The sequence below is a fragment of the Panulirus ornatus genome, chromosome 27, assembly GCF_036320965.1.
Source record: "Panulirus ornatus isolate Po-2019 chromosome 27, ASM3632096v1, whole genome shotgun sequence".
In the NCBI taxonomy this organism is placed as follows: Eukaryota; Metazoa; Arthropoda; class Malacostraca; order Decapoda; family Palinuridae; genus Panulirus; species Panulirus ornatus.
Genome location: NC_092250.1, coordinates 10,669,749 through 10,687,395, shown reverse-complemented (window position 1 = coordinate 10,687,395; position 17,647 = coordinate 10,669,749). Strand labels below are relative to the sequence as shown.

Genomic DNA, 17,647 nt, shown 5'->3' with positions numbered 1-17,647 from the left:
AAAGGAATTATTCACTTGCAGGGCATAGGTACTTAATTATCTCGAAATTATCTATTACTGCTCAGTCCACGTATACATTGACCACCTATCAGTGGTATGTTATTTCGAAATCGAAAACCAGTTGGCAGATTTACTAGTTAGTTCAGGTTTTCTGTTGAACTTTCGGATATATGGTTGGGAAGCAGAATTTATTGGGAGATGCCTTATCGTGGTTTGATCGAGTAAGAAATAATAGGGTAAGAGAGATGTGTAGTAATAAAAAGTGTGGTTGAGAGAGCGGAAGAGGGTGTTTTGAAATGGTTTGATCACATGGAAAGAATGAGTGAGGAAAGGTAGACCAAGAAGATATATGTGTCAGAGGTGGAGGGAACGAAGAGAAGTGGGAGACCAAATTGGAGGTGGAAAGATGGAGTGAAAAAGATTTTGAGTGATCGGGGCCTGAACATGCAGGAGGTTGAACGGCGTGCAAGGAATAGAGTGAATTGGAACGATGTGGTATACTGGGGTCGACGTGCTGTCAATGGATTGAACCAGGGCATATGAAACGTCTGGGGTAAACCATGGAAAGTTCTGTGGGGCCTGGATTTGGAAAGAAAGGTGTGGTTTCGGTGCATTATTACATGACAGCTAGAGAATGAGTGTGAACAGATGTGGCCTTTGTTGTCTTTTCCTAGCGCTACCTCGGGCACATGAGGGGGGGAGGGGGTTGTTATTTCATGTGTGGCGAGGTGGCGATGGGAATGAATAAAGGCAGACAGTATGAATTATGTACACGTGTATATATGTATATGTCTGTATGTGTATATATATGTATACGTTCAGATGTATAGGTATGCATATTTGCGTGTGTGGACGTGTATGTACATACATGTGTATGTGGGTGGGTTGGGCTATTCATTCGTCTGTTTCCTCGCGCTACCTCGCTAACACGGGAGACAGCGACAAAGCAAAAGCCTTAACTCGGAGTGAAGCTTCATTTACCGAGTAGCATGCCTTCGATGCAGAAAGAACACAGTAATAAAATACGTAACGAAACTTCTAGTTTTGACAATTAAGCTTCTAGTCCCAACTCGGGAGTTCCACTTACAGGATGATATTTTGTAGAGATGTGAAACTATATGTACCGGTTCGCTCACATCTGTCGTTAGTTATACCACTTAGCTTCGTGCCACAGATTCAGGTTTTGATTGATGATACTCCACAAGCAGCTCACTTTGGTAAGGACAGGTGTATTGATCATGGATGGTAAAGCAAACTGCACACGTTGTGGGGAGACGTCCTACATGTACTCAGCATAAAGGCAAGGTATTGACATACCAGGAAGCCACAGAACTACGGGAGAGAATTTCAACGGCTGTACCATCAGGGTTGTCTCAAACTCGCCAAGGTAATAGAAACAAGCTCGTCATGACTGATGCATTTACTCCAGAATGTAAACCAGTCTCATTCCTTGACAAAACCGCAAAATCAGTCGTTAAGGCATTTAATGACAACATTCTGGATCGCCATACTGCAATGACAGTGGCAGAGATTTGAATGATAACTTCAGAGAAGAGTTATGAGTAAAACACAGTGAATAAAGGACTATATATTACAGCCTACCACCCGGTGTCGATTGGGTTAGCAGAGAAGTTGAACTGCATGCTGTTAGGGACCTGGAACAACTACTGATTTTCAAAACGGTCAGAGAGTTGAATGTATCTCAGATGTACAAGGTGACAATAATGCCTCGTACCATACCATATTAAGTCCTGGTTATAAGGCTTTAACAAAATGTTTTCTTTTGACATAATTATCTCCAGACGACGAACAACATATGATGGTGACAACCTTACAGCAAAATAGTTCTCATGTACACAACGCACACATCATCAACGTAAACAGAACGTAGTACTAACTGTAGGAGCAATTTGACAGTTCCCTTAAGTTGAAAACAGGCTAGTTGGACCTAATCAGATCAAAAAAGGTAATTTGGCGATGTTGAAGAACTTGAGCGTTACACAAGCCAGATCGAAAATGTGGGGCCACACCATATACAACCCTGTAATGTGTTGGTAAATGTGTGACTAAAAGTGATGACAGTCACGTCCCCACCAACGGAACAGTGTTAGGAACATAGCTGTAAACAGTCCCAACAAAAGCTGCCAACAGTGTTTGGAAAAATATCGAATATAGGCATGTCTAAACCAACGCAACATTGTTACGACCAAAGCTGTCAACAGTTTGCACCAAAGCCAGCTAATGGTACTGACATTAAGCTCATCAACATGACACAGTTGTACGTTTCCAACAGTGTACCTAATTGCAATGTTGCCAATATATTCGTGGATGCGTCAAAACATGGTTGATAACACTGCAATCAAAATATATTACTGTCACTGCTTCCACTGGATTCACAACATCGCAACAATATTGGTATCAGCGTCGGCAACTTTGTGGAATAATAACGCTACCATCATTGTTACAAACACAACACACAAGCTATTGTTCACATCATGTCTAATAATGTTACGGAGTGGCCCCACCTTATGTTAGCATCAAAATTCACAGAACCGTATAAGGTATTTAGCACTTAAGAGGATATCTTAATATTCAAGACGTTCGAGAGGAACATACCGACCATCTTAGTATACTTAAATATGATGAGAAAAATGAAGATCTTGAGGCTAGTCCGGAGGTCCCCGTAACAACAAAGTGATACCCAACTCTTGGCATGATACTTGAAACATTTTCATAACCTACGTCTAGACCTACATCCTTGCTATAACTAACGTGCATGTTCACTCGACAAGTCCAGCATGGTTTTCCCTCTATATCTTTTTTTGCCGCCAGGGTTGGTGACGGCACTACCGCCTAAGACATCTGACAGATTGAAAGGTTTGGATGTTCTCTTAATTCAGGACACAGTAACAACTAGATACAGTGTGACGGACAGGTCCAAGCTCAGGAGGTTTAAAGTAATCCCTCATCATCAGACCAATCACACACAAACTTGAGCCACTGTAATCTGAACATAATAGTACTCCTTCTTTATAACAATTAAAGTAGCGGTTGAAATGGAAGTTAGCAGAGATTGCATGTACAGTATCACAAGTTTTGGCACAATTTCCTGCACATAATGCAAATGAGAGAGGCAGGCGCACGGAAAGATATTTTTTCTTTTTTCCAGTGTTGGAGGGACGGCTCTTCAGCTATTAGTAGCTCTATAGACAAAAGGCGACGCCCGTAAACATGAGGAAAAGCATATAACAGAAATACAGTCAGAAGGATTCACACGCCAGGTTGACTGAACATACTGTTCAACTGGATAAGGTGAGTTAGTAGACGATATAAACATGCATCGAAATTACTTCAGAAACACCGTCGATCGACTTTTTAAATTAATCACTCTTACAATTTCAGATGGTTTACTGCATGATCAAGAAGCCTGCTATATTGGCTCATTTAATGAACTTGTAACAAATCTAAACTAAGCTAATCATACAATTACTATTTCCACTTGCAGAGATGGCTCGCCTCGTTTATCTACCTCAAGTCACTTCATATTATAAAACCTGCAATAACTCAACATCAACTGGTGCGAGTGTCCTTATCTTTTAATGTTGTAGTCCCAAAGGCTATGTTAACATATCAATTCCCATCCCTTTTGTTTATGGGCAGATGTAGTAACGTTATCAGGTTAAACTGTTAGGGACTCCACATATGAGGGTAGCGGTGCACCAAGAAAAAGTTTGTTTCTGAGGACTATTCCAAAATGACCTTACGTAACTTTCATGACATGTTATGTAATTGTAAAGAAAGCCAAACCTTCAGCTTAAGGTTTACTTGTCCCTTACCGAAACATTAGGTACGTTCACCACGTGTGAGTAAAGGCTGATAAATTTAGTTTACCCAGGGGTGTGTGTGGCTCATTACGTCAAAGCTTCGTCGCTTAATTCTTCGGGACTTCGTAAACTTCCCCTTTTCAGTGTATTCCTAATCTTTGGGTGAATTTCGCTTGTTCCAGAATTCCTATGATGGTGCTGCCGCTAGGTAACCTAGCATTAAATATAAGTGTAATATGTCGATAGCAAATGGATTTGTATGTAGCATTTATGGATCTAGAGAAGGCATATGATAGAGTTGATAGAGATGCTCTGTGGAAGGTATTAAGAATATATGGTGTGGGAGGCAAGTTGTTAGAAGCAGTGAAAAGTTTTTTATCGAGGATGTAAGGCATGTGTACGTGTAGGAAGAGAGGAAAGTGATTGGTTCTCAGTGAATGTTGGTTTGCGGCAGGGGTGTGTGATGTCTCCATGGTTGTTTAATTTGTTTATGGATAGGGTGGTTAGGGAGGTGAATGCAAGAGTTTTGGAAAGAGGGGCAAGTATGAAGTCTGTTGGGGATGAGAGAGCTTGGGAAGTGAGTCAGTTGTTGTTCGCTGATGATACAGCGCTGGTGGCTGATTCATGTGAGAAACTGCAGAAGCTGGTGACTGAGTTTGGTAAAGTGTGTGAAAGAAGAAAGTTAAGAATAAATGTGAATAAGAGCAAGGTTATTAGGTACAGTAGGGTTGAGGGTCAAGTCAATTGGGAGGTGAGTTTGAATGGAGAAAAACTGGAGGAAGTGAAGTGTTTTAGATATCTGGGAGTGGATCTGGCAGCGGATGGAACCATGGAAGCGGAAGTGGATCATAGGGTGGTGGAGGGGGCGAAAATTCTGGGAGCCTTGAAGAATGTGTGGAAGTCGAGAACATTATCTCGGAAAGCAAAAATGGGTATGTTTGAAGGAATAGTGGTTCCAACAATGTTGTATGGTTGCGAGGCGTGGGCTATGGATGGAGTTGTGCGCAGGAGGATAGATGTGCTGGAAATGAGATGTTTGAGGACAATGTGTGGTGTGAGGTGGTTTGATCGAGTAAGTAACGTAAGGGTAAGAGAGATGTGTGGAAATAAAAAGAGCCTTTCAACCCACTTATACTTTTACTATTCCAAAGGACACAGCAACCAATATACCCTACCCTAACCTCAGATTTACCTTGCATTCGTATACTTCCCAACAATGCTCTCAACCACAAATGTGTTTACCAAGTAAATAGGACACTACAAACCTCCCAGTCCTATACTTGGCAGATTATCCGTCTGCACGTGGTGAAACGCAAACCCATACAACAAAGTCCTTGCAGAAATAATGTTCTTTCTATAGAAAGACTGCAACAAGCTTTAAGCACACGCTAGTCAAAGGAGGTCTACAAAGCCGATAAAGAAAGCACCACCTCCCTATTGGGTCCATGCAGACGCTGACTACTCTTGTACAAATCAGTGAACCAGACCACACCATAACGCAGCGGGGAGTTCCAAATCAGATTCAAGTTGCATCAACAACAGACTGACATCGGACGCTAGGTTCTTTTAATTTTGTAAAAGCCCTGTGAGTTGGGAGAAAATCAATGTGCGAAAGATGAGAGTTAGAGCTTAACCCTATGTGCGTCCACATAGTCGTAATTTGTAGCAAAACTCAATGGAATGTCTGTTAAAGTCTATACAGACATTGGACCAAAAACCATCATGACTGAACTGAAATGTATCAAAAGATTACCAAATGGATCACGCAAGAATGTGATTACATATAATAAAACTAGGGTTTCTGAGCATCCTTTGAGGATAATAAGTCATGTGTCACGTAGATGACATTTACCAAACAAGACCATAAATATGAAGTGCTTCATAACGGAACAGGTCAAATTCAAAGAATGTATGGGTTTCAGTTTTATGCGAGATTTTAAAGTGGAAACTAAACCTCAAGAATTAATCATAATCGTTCAGGGATGTAATGTTCCTTTTGTTAATTCATACAATAAATTGTTGAGAATTATATTGCCCATCGAACCTCTCTAGATTTTCCCTCCTGTAGAACCAGAGAGAAAACAAGCACCTCAAGGTCATTCATATCTAATGTGTTACCCACTGTCGTAAATGTGAAGCAAGAGTTAAAACATAACTAGTTATGATCAACATAAAACACTAAAAGGAGACACTTATGACGTAAAGACGTTTGCAAATAGGATAAGGAAAGAAGTGACACTTGCTACTGCCGGACAAGTGGACGCGAAGAAAAATAAGACGAATCTCTATAGAACCCAAACTCCGTGAGACGGAACATGGAATTTTCTCTTTCAACCTGGCCAGTAGACCGACACAGGACCTTTTCTTGTCCATAGGACATTATCCAGTTGACTTGTCCATATTCCAAGCATCTGTCACAGGAGTTGCAAGTCAACAGAGAAGATATAGTCTGTTTGAATCAAGTCACCTCCTACGCTCCAAAACTAATGTTGCAGTTAATGTAGAACTAATGCAGTATACACCAGAAATGCTAAATATATAGAATAATTATAGTAATCCTTTAGCTTTAAAGGGGAAACCATTAGGATTAACTCATATTTCCCCTTCCATACCTTTACATTCTATGAATACGTCCCTGCTTTAAGTCTAGCACATTCCCAACGACAGGCAGCTGATGAATGTTCAGAAGATATATTCAACCTAATAGCTCCCCGTGGAACACCCCACTTATCTTGGGGATCAGTGATAAGACTATAAACAGTTTAATAAGGCTACCGTCCCATATTGATTCCTAGTACCCGACCCCACAGACCTTCTCCAGAATCTATGAGGTAATATCTTCCTCCTTAGATTTGTTACACGGATTTTGGCAAATACCTCTGGATGACGCTTTCACTAACTACGTGCGGCACTCTTATAAAGCACTGGGATTTACTAGGATGCATTTTGCATTAAGATCTTCGACCATGACCTTTTCAAGGTTCATGACAATGATATCTCGAAGACAAACCCTCAAGGTCTACTTTCATGCCACTGCAGTAATTAGTAATGTTCCAGCTCATTAGAGAAATTTACAGGACGTCTTGAAGAAGTTTACCGCTGACGAATCTAAGGGCAACTCTGTTCAAATGAAACATCTAAAATACAAGATTAAATGGCCTTGGACAAGTACTGAACGTGAGAGGAGTTTCCTCAGATTATGAGAAAGTAGAGACAGTAACATAATTCACCACACCTTGAAACACTGATGAGATCCGATCATTTATAGCAATAGCTGGTTACTGTGGATGTTTCGTGCAGGATTTCAGTCTTCACCCCCCTTACCTATTACAGAGGAAAGATACACTTTTTCTTCTGTACAAAAATATGCGATGGTCACATTTAACCAGGCACTAATTTCTGCACCTATCTATCTCGGTGTTCGCTGATCTTCATCAAGTGATGCAAGTGCCAAGGGTACTGGAGTAGCATTCATACAAGGAATAGCAAGACGCTCACACCCATAACATACGGCAGTTGAACTTTATACGAAGCAAAAAGGAATTATTCACTTGCAGGTCATAAGTACTTAATTATCTCGAAATTATCTATTACTGCTCAGTCTACGTATACACTGACCACCTATCAGTGGTGTGTTATTTCGAAATCGAAAACCAGTTGGCAGATTTACTAGTTAGTTCAGGTTTTCTGTTGAACTTTCGGATATATGGTTGGGAAGCAGAATTTATTAGGAGATGCCTTAACGCGGAGTGAAGCTTCACTTACCGAGTACCATGCCTTCGATGCAGAAAATTACAGTAATAAAATACTTACGTAACGAAACTTCTAGTTTTGACAATTAAGCCTCTAGTCCCAACTCGGGAGTTCCACTTACAGGATGATATTTTGTAGAGATGTGAAACTATATGTACCGGCTCGCTCACATCTGTCGTTAGTTATACCACTTAGCTTCGTGCCACAGATTCAGGTTTTGATTGATGATACTCCGCAAGCAGCTCACTTTGGTAAGGACAGGTGTATTGAGCATGGATGGTAAAGCAAACTGCACACGTTGTGGGGAGACGTCCTACATGTACTCAGCTTAAAGGCAAGGTATTGACATACCAGGAAGCCACAGAACTACGGGAGAGAATTTCAACGGCTGTACCATCAGGGTTGTCTCAAACTCGCCAAGGTAATAGAAACTTGCTCGTCATGACTGATGCATTTACTCCAGAATGTAAACCAGTCTCATTCCTTAACAAAACCGCAAAATAAGTCGTTAAGGCATTTAATGACAACATTCTGGATCGCCACACTGCAATGACAGTGGCAGAGATTTGAATGATAACTTCAGAGAAGAGTTATGAGTAAAACACAGTGAAAGAAAGGACTATATATTACAGCCTACCACCCGGTGGCGATTGGGTTAGCAGAGAAGTTGAAATGCATGCTGTTAGGGAACTGGAATAACTACTGATTTTCAAAACGGTCAGAGAGTTGAATGTATCTCAGATGTACAAGGTGACATTAATGCCTCGTACCATACCATAGTAAGTCCTGGTTATAAGGCTTTAACAAAATGTTTTCTTTTGACATTATTATCTACAGACGACGAACAACATATGATGGTGACAACCTTACAGCAAAATAGTTCTCATGTACACAACTCACACATCATCAACGTAAACAGAACGTAGTGCTAACTGTAGGAGCAATTTGACAGTTCCCTTAAGTTGAAAACAGGCTAGTTGGACCTAATCAGATCAAAAAAGGCAATTTGGCGATGTTGAAGAACTTGAGCGTTACACAAGCCAGATCGAAAATGTGGGGCCACACCATATACAACCCTGTAATGTGTTGGTAAATGTGTGACTAAAAGTGCTGAGAGTCACGTCCCCACCCACGGAACAGTGTTAGGAACATAGCTGTAAACAGTCCCAACAAAAGCTGCCAACAGTGTTTGGAAAAATATCGAACATAGGCATGTCTAAACCAACGCAACAGTGTTACGACCAAAGCTGTCAACAGTTTGCACCAAAGCCAGCTAATGCTACTGACATTAAGCTCATCAACAGGACACAGTTGTACGTTTCCAACAGCGTACCTAATTGCAATGTTGCCAATATATTCGTGGATGCGTCAAAACATGGTTGATAACACTGCAATCAAAATATATTACTGTCATTGCTTCCACTGGATTCACAACATCGTAACAATATTGGTATCAGTGTCGGCAACTTTGTGGAATAATAACGCTACCATCATTGTTACAAACACAACACACTAGCTATTGTTCAATCATGTCTAATAATGTGGCCCCACCTTATGTTAGCATCACAATTCACAGAACCGTATAAGGTATTTAGCACGTAAGAGGATATCTTAATTCTCAAGACGTTCGAGAGGAACATGCCGACCATCTTAGGTTACTTAAATATGATGAAAAAAAATGAAGATCTTGAGCCTAGTCCGGAGGTCCCCGTAACAACAAAGTAATACCCAACTCTTGGCATGATACTTGAAACATTTTCATAACCTACGTCTAGACCCACATCCTTGCTATAACTAACGTGCATGTTCACTCGACAGGTCCAGCATGGTTTTTTCCCCTACATCTTTTTTTGCCGCCAGGGTTGGTGACGGCACTACCGCCTAAGACATCTGACAGATTGAAAGCTTTGGATGTTCCCTTAATTCAGGACGCAGTAACAACTAGATACAGTGTGACGGACAGGTCCAAGCTCAGGAGGTTTAAAGTAATCCCTCATCATCAGACCAATCACACACAAACTTGAGCCACTGTAATCTGAACATAATAGTACTCCTTCTTTATAACAATTAAAGTAGCGGTTGAAATGGAAGTTAGCAGAGATTGCATGTACAGTATCACAAGTTTTGGCACAATTTCCTGCTCATAATGCAAATGAGAGAGGCAGGCGCACGGAAAGAGTTTTTTTTCCTTTTTTCCAGTCTTGGAGGGACGGCTCTTCAGCTGTTGGTAGCTCTATAGACAAAAGGCGACGCCCGTAAACATGAGGAAAAGCATATAACAGAAATACAGTCAGAAGGATTCACACGCCAGGTTGACTCAACATACTGTTCAACTGGATAAGGTGAGTTAGTAGACGATATAAACATGCATCGAAATTACTTCACAAACACCGTCGATCGACTTTTTAAATTAATCACTCTTACAATTTCAGATGGTTTACTGTATGATCAAGAAGCGTGCCATATTGGCTCATTTAATGAACTTGTAACAAATCTAAACTAAGCTAATCATAGAATTATTATCCTCGTACTATTTCCACTTGCAGAAATGGCTCGCCTCGTTTATCTAACTCAAGTCACTTCATATTATAAAACCTGCAATACCTCAACATCAACTGGTGCGAGTGTCCTTATCTTTTAATGTTGTAGTCCCAAAGGCTATGTTAATATAACAATTCCCATCCCTTTTGTTTATGGGCAGATGTAGAAACGTTATCAGGTTAAACTGTTAGGGACTCCTCATATGAGGGCAGCGGAGCACCCAAAAAAAGTTTGTTTCTAAGGACTATTCCAAAATGACCTTACGTAACTTTCATGACATGTTATGTAATTGTAAAGAAAGCCAAACCTTCAGCTTAAGGTTTACTTGTCCCTTACCGAAACATTAGGTACGTTCACCACGTGTGAGTAAAGGCTGATAAATGTAGTTTACCCAGGGGTGTGTGTGGCTCATTACGTCAAAGCTTCGTCGCTTAATTCTTCGGGACTTCGTAATCTTCCCCTTTTCAGTGTATTCCTATTCTTTGGGTGAATTTCGCTTGTTCCAGAATTCCTATGATGGTGCTGCCGCTAGGTAACCTAGCATTAAATATAAGTGTAATATGTCGATAGATATTCTAGAATACAACACAGATTAAGTTTATCAGCAAAAAAATGTGAAAAAATGCAAGAAAAATTTATGTACGAAGATTAAAGTGACAAATACTTTCTCTGGGCAGCTTGGTCCCTCTGATAGTTATGATGCTGTAGCCTATATGACGTTTGAAGTCACATATCAAGGTCATGTATCCGTGAAACTCGTGGAGGAAACTTTGCTTACCTCATCATCAAACACCCATCGTCCTCGAGTTTTGGAAAATAGCTTGTGTGCGTGGCCCACGAATGGGAGGGCAGGCGGGGCTGTTATTCCCCTGGAGGACCAATAGCTGAGGCGCCACCTGGAGTACGCCCACAACGCTAACACCACAACGCTCACCAACAACAACCACGTCTCCACGCCCATCCTGGAAGAAAAATGTTTGAGGCGTTAGGGCAGTAATGTTGGAGAATTCCGCTTACTAATGTTCATCCCTTTTACATACATCCTCAAGTCCAAACTAAGCAACGCTGAGAAAAAAAAAAGTATGGTGTTATCTGAAATGATTACTTATATGGCAAGCGATGATGGGTTTTTGTGTTATGCTGTGCTCTTGTTATGTTGGAACTAATTTTAAAGTTTTGTCTGGTTGTTCATTGTGGTCATGTGCTGTACATATGCAATTGTTTTCTATGCATGGAAACGGTTTCATTTGTCTGTGCGTAAAAGCTGTTCTGCTCTTCAGGATTACCTAAAACAGGTAAAAGGGCGTGATATGTCAACATATACAGCCCTTCTGATTGTCTACCTTAGTTATCCAACAAACATCGCTGCCATATAATATGGCAAGAAAGCATGACCTGGTCTGACCTCAGTTCTATTTGTGGTGATTAAATATGCGATAAAGCAGTTGTATATTGCTGATCTCCAGTGTGTTAAATGTAGTATTCTACCACACTGGGAGTAATAAAAAGCAAATATGTTGCCAAGGTAGATCATAAGTTTGAGTTGAACGAAGATTAGTTTTTCATATCCTAAGCCAGTTCTGACTGGATTGGATTATAGAATTTAAGCTTATAAGCCAAGCACTGGAGTTTCTAAGGCTATTCAGCGCTCTTAATACAGATTTAGGGCAGTTATGAGCAGAAATGGAAAGAAAACGATTAAGGATGTCTGTGGTATACATAAAATTCCTATTCCGTCAGAGGACAAGCGTAAGGCTGAACATGTTTGGTCGAAGTAAAAAGAAACCTGGCTCAGGAAAGCAAATAGCTGGTAGGAAATTCTCTATTTCTTTTGATTAAAGATTTGGTTAAAAAAAAGAATCTTACTGAAGCAAATACATAGGTGAAAGGTAGATGGTCGAGAGAGAGAGAGAGAGAGAGAGAGAGAGAGAGAGAGAGAGAGAGAGAGAGAGAGAGAGAGAGAGAAGCAAGAAAATGCGTCCAGAAAAACACTCACTTTCATAAAAAAAACTTCATCACACACCTGTATGCACTTAAGTTTTCTTTTCCATTCCAAACTGTTCCTTCCCCTGTCCCACCTCATCTTCCTATCCTCCTCTAACCAACTTATCGAAATAAATAAGAGGGGATGTAATCCAATTGGTTTTGAAGACAGTCCCAAAATTTGAGATTGCGAGTGTAGAAACGAACATCACAATGGCCCACCATCTGAGTGTAATCAAATGGTGCAGTAATTTGCCCAGTATTGAGCTCTCTAACTAATGGCTAGAACATTTTAGCGGCGAGTTCCCTGAAACAAAAACTGGTGTAATAATGATAAGACAAAGAGACAGAACCAACTCCATGGAGTCTCTTTGAACTCGACTTTTATCAGATACGTGGAGCTAGATCTTCGCATGACGTGCTGGCATTAAATCATTTGTGGACGACACAGTCCTTGTTTATGTGAGAAATACTTAGAAAAGCAAATGGATTTGTATGTAGCATTTATGGATCTGGAGAAGGCATATGATAGAGTTGATAGAGATGCTCTGTGAAAGGCATTAAGAATATAGGGTGTGGGAGGCAAGTTGTTAGAAGCAGTGAAAAGTTTTTATCCAGGATGTAAGGCATGTGTACGTGTAGGAAGAGAAGAAAGTGATTTCTTCTCAGTGAATGTAGGTTTGCGGCAGGGGTGTTTCATGTCTCCATGGTTGTTTAATTTGTTTATGGATGGGGTTGTTAGGGAGGTGAATGTAAGAGTTTTGGAAAGAGGGGCAAGTATACAGTCTGTTGTGGATGTGAGAGCTTGAGAAGTGAGTCATTTGTCGTTCGCTGATGGTACAACGCTGGTGGTTGATTCATGTGAGAAACTGAAGAAGCTGGTGACTGAGTTTGGTAAAGTGTGTGAAAGAAGAAAGTTGTGAGTAAATGCGAATAAGAGCAAGGTTATTAGGTACAGTAGGGTTGAGGGTCAAGTCAATTGGGAGGTAAGTTTGAATGGAGAAAAACTGGAGGAAGTTGAGTGTTTTAGATATCTGGGAGTGGAATCTGGCAGCGGATGGAACCATGGAAGCGGAAGTGAATCATAAGGTGAGGGAGGGGGCGAAAATTCTGGGAGCCTTGAAGAATGTGTGGAAGTCAAGAACATTATCTCGGAAAGCAAAAATGGGTATGTTTGAAGGTATAGTGGTTCCAACAATGTTGAATGGTTGCGAAGCGTGGGCTATGGATAGAGTTGTGCGCAGGAGGGCGGATGTGCTGGAAATAAGAATTTTGAGGACAATATGTGGTGTGAAGTGGTTTGATCGAGTAAGTAATGTAAGGGTAAGAGAGATGTGTGGAAATAAAAACGCTGATACTCTTGTACGATTCAGTGATATTTAACCAGACCACTCCATATCGCAGCGGGAGTTCCAAATACAGATTCAAAGTTGCATCAACAAAACAGGATCTGACATCGGACGCTAGGTTTCTTTTAATTTGTATAAGCCCTGTGAGTTGGGAGAAAATCAATGTGCCGAAAGTTGAGAGATAGAAGCTTAACCATATGTGCGGTCACATAGTCGTAATTTGTAGCAAAACTCAATGGAATGTCTGTTAAAGTCTTATACGACATTGGACCAAAAACCATCATGATGAACTGAATGTATCAAAAGATTACAAATGGATCACGCAAGAATGTGATTACATTATAATAAATCTAGGGTTTCTGAGAATCCTTGAGGGGGAATAATAAGTCATGTGTCACGTTAGTTGTACATTTACCAATAAGACCATAAATATGAAGTGCTTCATACGGTAACAGGTCAAATTCAAGAATGTTTGGGTTTCAGTTTTATGCGAGTTTTTAATTTGGATAGGAAACTAACCTATGAATTTCATCATAATCGTTCAGGGATGTACTGTTCCTTTTTTAATTCATACAATATAATTGTTGGAATTTATTGCCCATCGATCCTTCTAGATTTTCCTCCTGTAGAACAGAGAGGAAAATCAAGCCCTCAAGGTCATTCATATTATTGTGTTACCCACTGTCGTAAATGTGAAGCAAGAGTTAAAAACTTAACTAGTATGATCAACATTTAAAACACCTAATAGGAGACACTTATGACGTTTAAAGGAAGGTTTGCAATAGGTTATGGTAAGAAGTGACACTTGCTACTGCCGGACATAGTGGACGAGAAGAAAAATAAGACGAATCTCTATAGAACACAAACTCCGTGAGACGGAACATGGAATTTTCTCTTTCCTGGCCAGTAGACCAGACACAGACCTTTTCTTGTCCATTGGACATTAATCCAGTTGACTTGGTCCATTTCAAGCATCTGTCACAGGGTTGCAAGTCAACAGAGAAGATATAGTCTGTTTGAATCTAGTCACCTCTTCGCTCCAAAACTTTTTTTTTTATTAAAAAATTTTTTTTTTTAGTTGCAGTTAATGTAGAACTAATGCTGTTACACCGAAATGCGTTATATTATTATAGATTAATTATAGTATTCCTTTTGCTTTAAAGGGAAACATTAGGATTATCTCATATTTTCCCACTTCCGTACTTTACTTCTATGTTCGTCCCTGCTTTAAGTATAGCAGATTCCCAACGGTCAGGCAGCTGATGAAATGATCAGAAGATATATTCATCCTATAGCTCCCCGGTGGACACCCCATTATCTTGGGGATCAGTTGATAAGACTATAAACAGTTTTAATATGGCTACCGTTCCCATATTGTTCCTAGTTCCCGGTCCCACGACCTTCTCCAGATTCTTTGAGGTAATATCTTCATCCTGAGGATGTGTTACACGTATTTTTGGCAAATACATTCTGGATGACACTTTCAACTAACTACGTGCGGCACTCTTATAAGCACTGGGATTTTTCTGAATACTTGGGGGGGGATTTTTTTTTTTGGGTGCCCCCCCATTTTGCATTAAGGATCTTCGACCATGACCTTTTTTCAAGGTTCTGACAATGAATATCTCGAATACAAATCCATCAGGTCTATCTTTCAAGCCACTGCATTTAATTAGTATTGTATCCAGCTCATTAGAGAAATTTTCAGGACGTCTTGTACGAAGGTTACCGCTGACGTTTTCTTGGCAACTTCTGTTCAAAGGAAACTTCATAAGGATACAAGAATAAATCGCCTTGGGACAAGTTGACGTGGAGAGGGTGTTTACTCAGATTATGTGAATAGTAGAGACAGTATAGTAACATAATTCACCAACCTTGAAGCACTGTTGAGATTCCGATCATTTTATAGAAATAGCTGGTTACTGTGGATTGTTCGTGCAGGTTTCAGTCTTCCCCCCCCTTTCCTAGTACAGAGGTAAGATACACTTTTTCTTCGTACAAAAATATGCGATGGTCACATTTAACCCAGGCACTAATTTCTGCACTATCTATCTCTGTGTTGCGTTGTTCCGCTGATCTTCATCAAGTGATGCAAGTGCCAAGGGTTTGAGTTGCATTCATACAAGGAATAGCAACGACGCTCACACCCATAAAACTTACGGCAGGTTTGGAACTTTATACGAAAGCAAAAGGAATTATTCTCCTTGAAGGTCATAAGTACTTAATTATCTCGAAATTATCTATTACTTCTCAGTCATACGTTTACATTGACCACCTATCAGTGGTGTGTTATTCGAAATCGAAAAACCAGTTGGCAGATTTTACTAGTTAGTAAGGTTTTCGGTTTTTGAACTTCGGATTATATGGTTGGGAAGCAGAATTTTTTTGGAGATGCCTTAACGCGAGTGAAGGATTCACTTACCGAGTACCATGCCTTCGATGCAGAAAGATACGGTAATAAAATACGTAAGTAACTTCTGTTTGTGTCTATTAAGATTTCTTGTCCCAACTCGGGAGTTCCACTTACTGGATGATATTTTTTAGAGATTGTGAAACTATATGTACCGGCTCCCTCTCATTGTAGTTAGTTATACCACTTAGCTTCGTGCCACAGATTCAGGTTTTGATTGATGATACTCCGCAAGCAGCTCACTTTGGTAAGGACAGGTGTATTGAGCATGGATGGTAAAGCAAACTGCACACGTTGTGGGGAGACGTCCTACATGTACTCAGCATAAAGGCAAAGTATTGACATACCAGGAAGCCACAGAACTACGGGAGAGAGTTTCAACGGCTGTACCATCAGGGTTGTTTCAAACTCGCCAAGGTAATAGAAACTTGCTCGTCATGACTGATGCATTTACTCCAGAATGTAAACCAGTCTCATTCCTTGACAAAACCGCAAAATCAGTCGTTAAGGCATTTAATGACAACATTCTGGATCGCCACACTGCAATGACAGTGGCAGAGATTTGAATGATAACTTCACAGAAGAGTTATGAGTAAAACACAGTGAATAAAGGACTATATATTACAGCCTACCACCCGGTGTCGATTGGGTTAGCAGAGAAGTTGAACTGCATGCTGTTAGGGACCTGGAACAACTACTGATTTTCAAAACGGTCAGAGAGTTGAATGTATCTCAGATGTACAGGGTGACATTAATGCCTCTTACCATACCATATTAAGTCCTGGTTATAAGGCTTTAACAAAATGTTTTCTTTTGACATATTTATCTCCAGACGACGAACAACATATGATGGTGACAACCTTACAGCAAAATAGTTCTCATGTACACAACGCACACATCATCAACGTAAACAGAACGTAGTACTAACTGTAGGAGCAATTTGACAGTTCCCTTAAGTTGAAAACAGGCTAGTTGGACCTAATCAGATCAAAAAAGGTAATTTGGCGATGTTGAAGAACTTGAGCGTTACACAAGCCAGATCGAAAATGTGGGGCCACACCATATACAAACACTGTAATGTGTTGGTAAATGTGTGAGAGTCACGTCCCCACCAACAGAACAGTGTTAGGAACATAGCTGTAAACAGTCCCAACAAAAGCTGCCAACAGTGTTTGGAAAAATATCGAACATAGGCATGTCTAAACAAACGCAACAGTGTTACGACCAAAGCTGTCAACAGTTTGCACCAAAGCCAGCTAATGCTACCAACATTAAGCTCATCAACAGGACACAGTTGTACGTTTCCAACAGCGTACCTAATTGCAATGTTGCCAATATATTCGTGGATGCGTCAAAACATGGTTGATAACACTGCAATCAAAATATATTACTGTCATTGCTTCCACTGGATTCACAACATCGCAACAATATTGGTATCAGTGTCGGCAACTTTGTGGAATAATAACGCTACCATCATTGTTAGAAACACAACACACAAGCTATTGTTCACATCATGTCTAATAATGTTACGGAGTGGCCCCACCTTATGTTAGCATCAAAATTCACAGAACCGTATAAGGTATTTAGCACATAAGAGGATATCTTAATATTCAAGACGTTCGAGAGGACATACCGACCATCTTAGTTTACTTAAATATGATGAGAAAAATGAAGATCTTGAGGCTAGTCCGGAGGTCCCCGTAATAATAAACAAAGTGATACCCAACTCTTGGCATGATACTTGAAACATTTTCATAACCTACGTCTAGACCTACATCCTTGCTATA

The 17,647-nt window shown here is 40.3% G+C and overlaps 1 pseudogene; it reads right to left on the bottom strand.

The window, feature by feature from the left end:
• Positions 1-11,101, bottom strand: part of LOC139757577 (cytochrome P450 3A41-like) — a 79,729-nt pseudogene extending 68,628 nt beyond the window's left edge.
• Positions 11,102-17,647: the final 6,546 nt, after the last annotated feature.